The 7,793-nt window shown below is 48.0% G+C and overlaps 1 pseudogene; it reads left to right on the top strand.

Moving 5' to 3' along the window:
• The first annotated feature begins 6,468 nt into the window (after positions 1-6,468).
• Positions 6,469-7,428, top strand: LOC119921760 (annotated as a pseudogene).
• The last annotated feature ends 365 nt before the right edge of the window (positions 7,429-7,793 follow it).

Raw genomic sequence — 7,793 nt, forward strand, 5'->3', positions numbered from 1 at the left:
TCCTCTTTGTCACCTGGACTGGGGACTGATGGTTTGGAAGGGCTGCGGTTGTGCCCCATCCACCGACACTCTGGACATGTCCCCAATCCGGTTTTTAAACGTTCACAGCCAGAGTCACCAAAGTATCTTCCATTCATTAGGGTCTCCCGACTCATCCCTGGGGAGACATTCATTGTTCTTACAATTGGTCAATTGGTCAGAACCAAAGAGAATAAGACTCCCACTTTTGGTCCTGTAGTAGGGGGAGAAGCCCATCTGTTGCCCAAGGGTAGAATCTGTCTTCCCTGCAGGGGAAAGAAAACTCTTGATGCCTTCCTCCACTCGCTTTCCCAGAGGACACAGAAAATTTGGCCTTGCAGGGAGTGGTTGGGGCCGCATGTCTAGTGGTAATAAGAAACCAAGGAAGCGAACAGGGTCTGGGGAGGTGAGTAAAGATAGAATCAGAGGAAGAAGTTGGAAATTCCACGCAGGTGTGACATTATCTCCGTGCCACTACCCTGGGCCTGAGATACGACGGGTGTTCAGGAAGACTTCCGGAGTCAGAGCAGAGTGCTAGGGAAGGGAAGGACCTCTTAGGGTTACCTCAGGGTTACCTTGGTCCATTCCCTTCCCGTTGTGGTTTTCAAAGCCTCAATCAGTGACGACTGAGTCCACCTTTCTTCCAGCCCTGGATTCCAGGAGCCTGTGCCCGGCTCTGGAGACTCCGTTCATAACTGGTAATTAACAATCAATCAATCAATCAATCAATCAAAGGAAATTACTGAGGGCTTACTGTGCACAGAGAACTTTACAAAACACTTGGGAGAGAACAACAGAGTGGGTAGACATGTGACCTGACCACCAGACGCGTACAATATAGAGGGAGTGAAAGACACAAATATAAATCCATAAATAAATTCGGGGTATAGCCCAACTTGTTATGCAACAGAGGGTGGGGCGAATAGCAAGTGTGTAAAAGGTAAAGATCCAACTGTATAAGCGACACAAAAGGGAGAAGAAGTCAGGGAAAAAGGGAAAAGAGGGCTTCATACAGAAAGACCTCCGGGAGAGACAACACACACACACACACACACACACACACACCCCTAAACTCTATCCCCAGTCTGCCTTTTGTCATCCTTACTGCTCCAAGCTGGGTCCCTTTATTAATAATACTTATTATAATAGTAATAACCGTGGTTCTTGTTAAGCACTTATTAAGTGCTGGGTAGGTTAAGCACTTATTAAGCGCTGGGTAGATACACAGTAATCGGGTTGGACACAGTTCCGGTCCCTTATAGGGCTCACAGTCTTAATCCCCATTTTACAGATGACAAGACTGAAGCCCTGAGAAGTTAAGTGACTTGCTCTAGGTCACGTAGCAGACAAATGGCCGAGCCGGGATTAGAACCCAGGTCTTCGTGACTCTCAGCCTCGTGTTCTATCCTCTTCGATCTAAGGAGGCTCCCTGATGGCTGCTTCGTCTCTGAGCACCTCCCGCACTTTACCCTCCATCCAAATCTTCTAATCGTCAGAGACAGTTTCGTCTAATGGAAAAAGCGTGGCCTGAGAGTCAGAGGACACGAGTTCTAATCCCTGCTCCGACACCTACCTGCTTTGTGACCTTGGGCCAGTTGCTTACATTGTCTGTGTGTCATTTCCCCTATCTACAAATGGGGATTCAATTATTGGTCTTCCTCCTATTTAAATTGTGAGCTCCAAGGGAGACCTAATTATATTTTATCCACCCGAGAGCTTCGTCGAGTGCTTGGTACATACTAAGGGCTTGACAAAAACACATTTATTATTCACCCAGGGCTCTCAGTAAATGTAATCTCTACTCCAACCATCATGAAGATTCTCGGTGATGAAGCCTAAGGATCGAGGCTGGGAACATCAGACGTTCGTTGTCCCACGGGGAGGTATCAGCCATCAACCCATGAAGTCATCTCAAAGACTGCCATGTCCACAGCCTCGTGATTCCGACCCGGAGTGGAGGATCCTGGGCACAACTAAAGCTGTCCCTCCCCAGCTATTTTGGAAGGAAAGGAGTCACCGCCCTCCATGCCCCTGCAGTAGGTCAAACTGACGATCCTCTGGTACTATGCAAAAGGAGTAACAAGTCAACCATGAGGAGCCACACGCAGGCGACTGAGTTCATCCTCCTGGAACTCACGGACGACCCGAATTTACAGGCTGTGATTCTCCTCTACATGTCTCCCTCCTATGCACTGAATGTCACCGGCAACCTGACCATTGTCATCTTCACTTTGCTGGACTCCCGCCTCCACACCTCCATGTACTTCCTCCTGCTCTTCTTCTCCTTCTTGGAGATCTGCTTCAGCTCCGCCTGCATTCTTAGATTCCTGGCTACCATTGTCACCGGGGATAGGACGATTTCCTACAACTGCAGTGCAACTCAGCTAGTTTTTGTCATCCTCTTGGTAGTGACTCAGTTCTTCCTCCTGGCCGCCATGTCCTACGACCGCTACGTCGCCATCTGCCGGCCTCCGCATTCCACGACCGTGATGAGCCCGAAATTCTGCACCCTGCTAGTCCTCTGCTCCTGTCTGACCGGGTTCCCGGTCATCTTTCCTCCTGTCATCCCTGGCTTCCAACAGGACCTCTGTAGCTCCGTAGCCATTGACCACTTCTGAGACATAAATATGAATCCATGTATATATATGTATATATACATGGAGAAGCAGCGTGGCTCAGTGGAAAGAGCCCTGGCTTTGGAGTCAGAGGTCATGGGTTCAAATCCCGGCTCCACACTTGTCAGCTGGGTGACTTTGGGCAAGTCACTTCACTTCTCTGGGCCTCAGTTACCTCATCTGTAAAATGGGGATTAAGACTGTGAGCCCCCACCAGTGGGACAACCCGATCACTTTGTAATCTCCCCAGCGCTTAGAACAGTGCTTTGCACATAGTAAGCGCTCGATAAATGCCATTATTATTCCTTTAGACTGTGAGCCCACTGTTGGGTAGGGACTGTCTCTATGTGTTGCCAACTTGCACTTCCCAAGCGCTTAGTACAGTGCTCTGCACACAGTAAGCGCTCAATAAAAACGATTGATGATGATTATATATATACATATATATACATGTATATATATATATATAAAAGTTCTGTAGTATTGAAGGTGGGGTGAATAGCAAAGGTATTTACTTAAAAGGTAAAGATATAAGTGTATAAGCGGTGCAGAAGGGAGAGGGAGTAGAGAAGCATCATAGCCTAGTGGCAAGAACATGGGCTTGGGAGTCAGAAGTCGTGGGTTCTAATCACGACTCCACCACTTGTCTGCTGTGTGACCTTGGGCAAGCCACTTAACTTCTGTGGGCCTCAGTTACTTCATCTGTAAAAATGGGAATTAAGGTTGTGATCCCCACCTGGGACAAGCTGATTACTTTGTATCTGCCCCAGCGCTTAGTACAGGGCTTGGCACAAAGTAAGCACTTAAATACCATAATTATTATTAAAGGAAAAGAGGGCTTCATCCGGAAAGATCTCTGAGAGAGGCAAATATAAACACACACACACACACACACACACACACACACACACACACACACACACACACACACCTCAGAACACAGTCTCCAATTTTCTCTTTGTCACCCTTATTGTTCCAAGCAGGGTCCCTTTGATCCATTGAGACTTCCTAGTGGCTGGTTAGTATCTGAGTACCTCACCTGCACCGTGTATACAGATTCTCTAATCTTAAGAAGCAGTGTTGTCTAGTGGAAATGGCACATTCTGGATATCAGAGAACCTGGATTCTCATCCATGCTCCGCAACTTACCTGCTAGGTGACCTTTGACCAGTCACTTAATTTGTCCATGCTTCATTTCCCTCATCTGCAAAATGGGGATTCAATTCTTGGTCTCTGTCCTACTTGGACTACGAAACTAGAGTGAGACCTGATTACCTTGTTTATTAGGTAGCAGCAGGCCCGTGGCAGAGCCAAGGTTAGTGCCCAGGTTCTTTGACACCTAGACCCGAAATCTTTTCCACTAGGCCATGCTGCTTCCCAGCTATTGTTTCCACTGTCGTCTCCCAAGCTTTCAGTACAGTCCTGGGTCCCGAGTGGAAGCTCAGGAAATATGACTGATGGATTAATTGAGAGTAGGTTCCATTCCCAAATAGCCCTATACGTCAACCACCCCTGGGGCCAGCCACCATTGGTAGAAGGAAGATCCCCATTGCTCCATCTTGCTTACTCTTCTCTTGGTCTGACTCTTTAACTCTTTTCCCACTCCCTTCTGTGTCTCCTTGATTTATTCCTCTTATTTATCGCCCCTCCCAGCACCACAGCACTTCTGTGCATATCTATAATTTTATTTATTTATTTATATTGATGTTTGTCTACCTCTTTAGACTTGTAAGCTCGTTGTGGTCAGGGAATGTGTCTGTTATATTGTTATACTGATCTCTCCGAAGCGCTAATACTGCATGCTCTGCACTGAGTAAGCACTCAAAAAAACGATTGACTGACAGAATTGGTCACCTGGATTAGGAATTAGTTGCTTGGAATGGCTGCATCTTGGCCCCACCCAAATCCGGGTATTAAACGTTCAGAGCCAAAGTCACCAAAGCATCTACCATTCATTAGTGTCTCCCTACTAACCCCTGGGGAGACTTTCGTTATTCTCACAATTGGTCCCCTTGTGCCCATCGGAAGCCAAAGAGAATAAAACCCTCACTCTTGCTCCTGCATTAGTTAGAGTAGCCCATCTACTGCTCAAAGATTCCAGAATGACTCCCCTGCTATGAGCAGAGAAATATCTCGATGCCTTCCTTCCCATCCACTTTGGCCTCGTGTATATTTGATGTGGTGGCTTGTCCAGTGGAGATGGGAGGGCAAAAACGAGTATCGTTTGGAAATATTCCAAATGAAAGCCCGGAACAGAGGAACAAGTCAATAAATTAATCAGTCAATAGTGTTTATTGAGAGCTTGTGAGCAGAACACTTCAGGAAGTGCTTGGGAGAGTACAACAGTTTGTAGACCCGTTCCCTGATCACAGTAACCTTCCAGTATAGAGGGAGTGAGAGACATAAATCTAAATCCATAAGAGAATTACGGATACATATGTAAGTGTTGTAGTATTGAAGGTGAGGTGAATAGCAAGTACCTAAAAGGTAAACACCCAAGTGTATTAGCGGTGCAGAAGGGAGAGGGAGTACAGAAGCAGCATATCCTAGTGGCAAGAACATGGGCTTGGGAGTCAGAGGTCGTGGATTCTACTCCCGACTCTTCCACCTGTCTGTTGTGTGACCTTGGGCAAGCCACGTATCTTCTCTGGGCCTCAGTTACCTAATTTCTAAAAATTATTATTAAAGGAAAAGAGGGTTTCATCCGAAAAGACCTCTGGGAGAGACAAATACACACAGGTGTACGCACACACACCAGACCTCAATCCCCAATCTGCTCTTTGTCATCCTTACTGTTCCAAGCAGGCTCTCCTTGATCCAAAGAGGCTCCCTATTGGCTGGTTAGTATCAGAGCACCTCACCAGCACCATGTATGTAGATTCTCTAATCTTCAGAAGCAGTGTTGTCTAGTGGAAAAGACACGTTCTGGGCGTCAGAGGACCTGAATTCTCATCCATGCTCCTCCACCTACCTGCTAGGTGACCTTTGACCGATCACTTAATCTCTCCATGCTTCAGTTCCCTCATATGCAAAATGGAGATTCAATTATTGATCTCTTTCCTACTTAGACTGTGAACCTAGAATGAGACTTGATTACCTTGTTTATTCTTCATCCAGGGCAGCCATCCCGGACTTGTCTCCTGAAGACCTCCTCCCTTTTCTGGCAGCATCTCCCGGGAATGACTGGACCATGAGCTCCTTAACACTCCCTGGGTCTTATGCTCATGATCCCAAGGTTCCTGACAATCTCCGTTATCCAAGCGTTGACAGTTGATGGTTTGGGGGCATGTATTCAGGTGAAACCTTGCCATTCATGGGTTTGGGCAAAGATTAATTTCCCCCCCCCCATCACATGTACACAAGACATAAACGGGCCCATGCTCCGGGAGGCCATATGCATCAATTCTCAACAATTAGGCATATATGCTATTCCAATTCTCATTTTTACCACGCTATTGGTATGTTTATGTTTTCCATCCCATATAAATGGAAGCTCCTTCTGGGCAGGGAATGGTTGTGGCATACTTCCCCGAGCTATTAGAGTTGGACCTGCCCAAATAGGTGCTCAGTAAGGGTAATCTGTCTTCCAACCATCACGCAGGTTTTCGTAGATGAAGCCTAAGAATCATTGCTCGGACAACCACGCTTCCTTTGTCCCGCTGGGAGTTGTCTGCCACCTACCCATGAAGTCATCTCAAGGACTGCGTTGTGACGCTGCCATGTTCGACGTCTCTCACAGCCAGAGCTGTTCTTGCCCAGCTCGTCTAATGGGAGAGAAGTCACAGCCCTCTGTCCCCCTCCAGTGAGCTGAATTGATGTTCCTCTGGTGTTATCCAACAGGAGTCACAGGTCGGCCATGAGGAATTACACGCAAGCAACTGAGTTCATCCTCCTAGGGCTCACAGACGACCCGGACTTGCAGGCGGTAATTCTCCTGTACATGTCTGTCACATACGTTCTGAGCATCACTGGCAACCTGACCATAGTCACCCTCACCCTGCTGGACTCCCGCCTCCACAGTCCAATGTACTTCTTCCTGCGCTGCTTCTCCATCCTAGAGATCTGCTTCACCACCGCCTGCATTCCCAGATTCCTGGCTACCATTGTCACCGGGGAGAGGACCATTTCCTACAGCTGTTGTGCAACTCAGCTATTCTTCTATTTTCTGCTGGGGGTGACCGAGTTCTTCCTCCTGGCCGCCATGTCCTATGACCGCTACGTCGCCATCTGCCAGCCTCTGCACTACACGACCGTCATGAGCCAGAAATTCTGCACCCTGCTGGTCCTCTGCTCCTGTCCTACCGGATTCCTGATCACATTTCCTCCAACTATCCTTGGCCTCCAACTGGACCTCTGTGGCTCCATAGCCATTGATCACTTCTTCTGTGATGTCTCCCTTCTGCTCCTGCTCTCCTGCTAGGACACCAGGTTCCTGGAGCTGATGAATTTCAACTTGGCCTTGGGGACACTACTGGTCATCTTGGTGTTAGTGGCCGTGTCCTACACAGCTATCGCCCACACCATCCTGAGACTGCCCTCTGCTCAGCAGAAGAGAAAAGCCTTTTCCACCTGCTCCTCCCACATGGTCGTGGTCTCAATCACATACGGCAGCTGCATCTTTATGTATATCAAACCGTCCTCCAATGACAGGGTGAATCTGACCAAGGGGGTGGCCGTGCTCTACACATCCGTGGTCCCCATGCTGAACCCCTTCATCTACACCCTACGGAACCAGCAGGTCAAGCAGGCCATCAGGGACCTGGTGAATCGAGTTCAATTTTCCACCAAGGGGTGAGGATTCTGCAGCGATGAAATACAACAGAAAAATATGCAGAAGATGCAGAAGGTCAACCAGGGAAACTCGGTACGTGTACATATGCCTAATGCTTCATATGCTAACAACCAGGACCCGACGATTCTCTATCCCTCTATGCGCCCCGCACCTGTCCTTCTGGAAATCCCTCCCTTGGCCTAGTCTCCCTGCTGCCTCAGCCCTTTGTCCTCATCCACTCAGAGGGGGGTCAAGCCTTTTCACTCCACGTGAGAGACGTTCCGAGGTTTGTTCAGTGGGTCTGTGCCGAAGCCAATAGAAATCTCCAGGTTCAATGTGCTTTTTGCGAATAATAATGCTGATGATGATTATGGCATTTCTTAAGCGCT

The sequence above is a fragment of the Tachyglossus aculeatus genome, unplaced genomic scaffold (genome assembly GCF_015852505.1).
Source record: "Tachyglossus aculeatus isolate mTacAcu1 unplaced genomic scaffold, mTacAcu1.pri SUPER_30, whole genome shotgun sequence".
NCBI classification, from domain to species: Eukaryota; Metazoa; Chordata; class Mammalia; order Monotremata; family Tachyglossidae; genus Tachyglossus; species Tachyglossus aculeatus.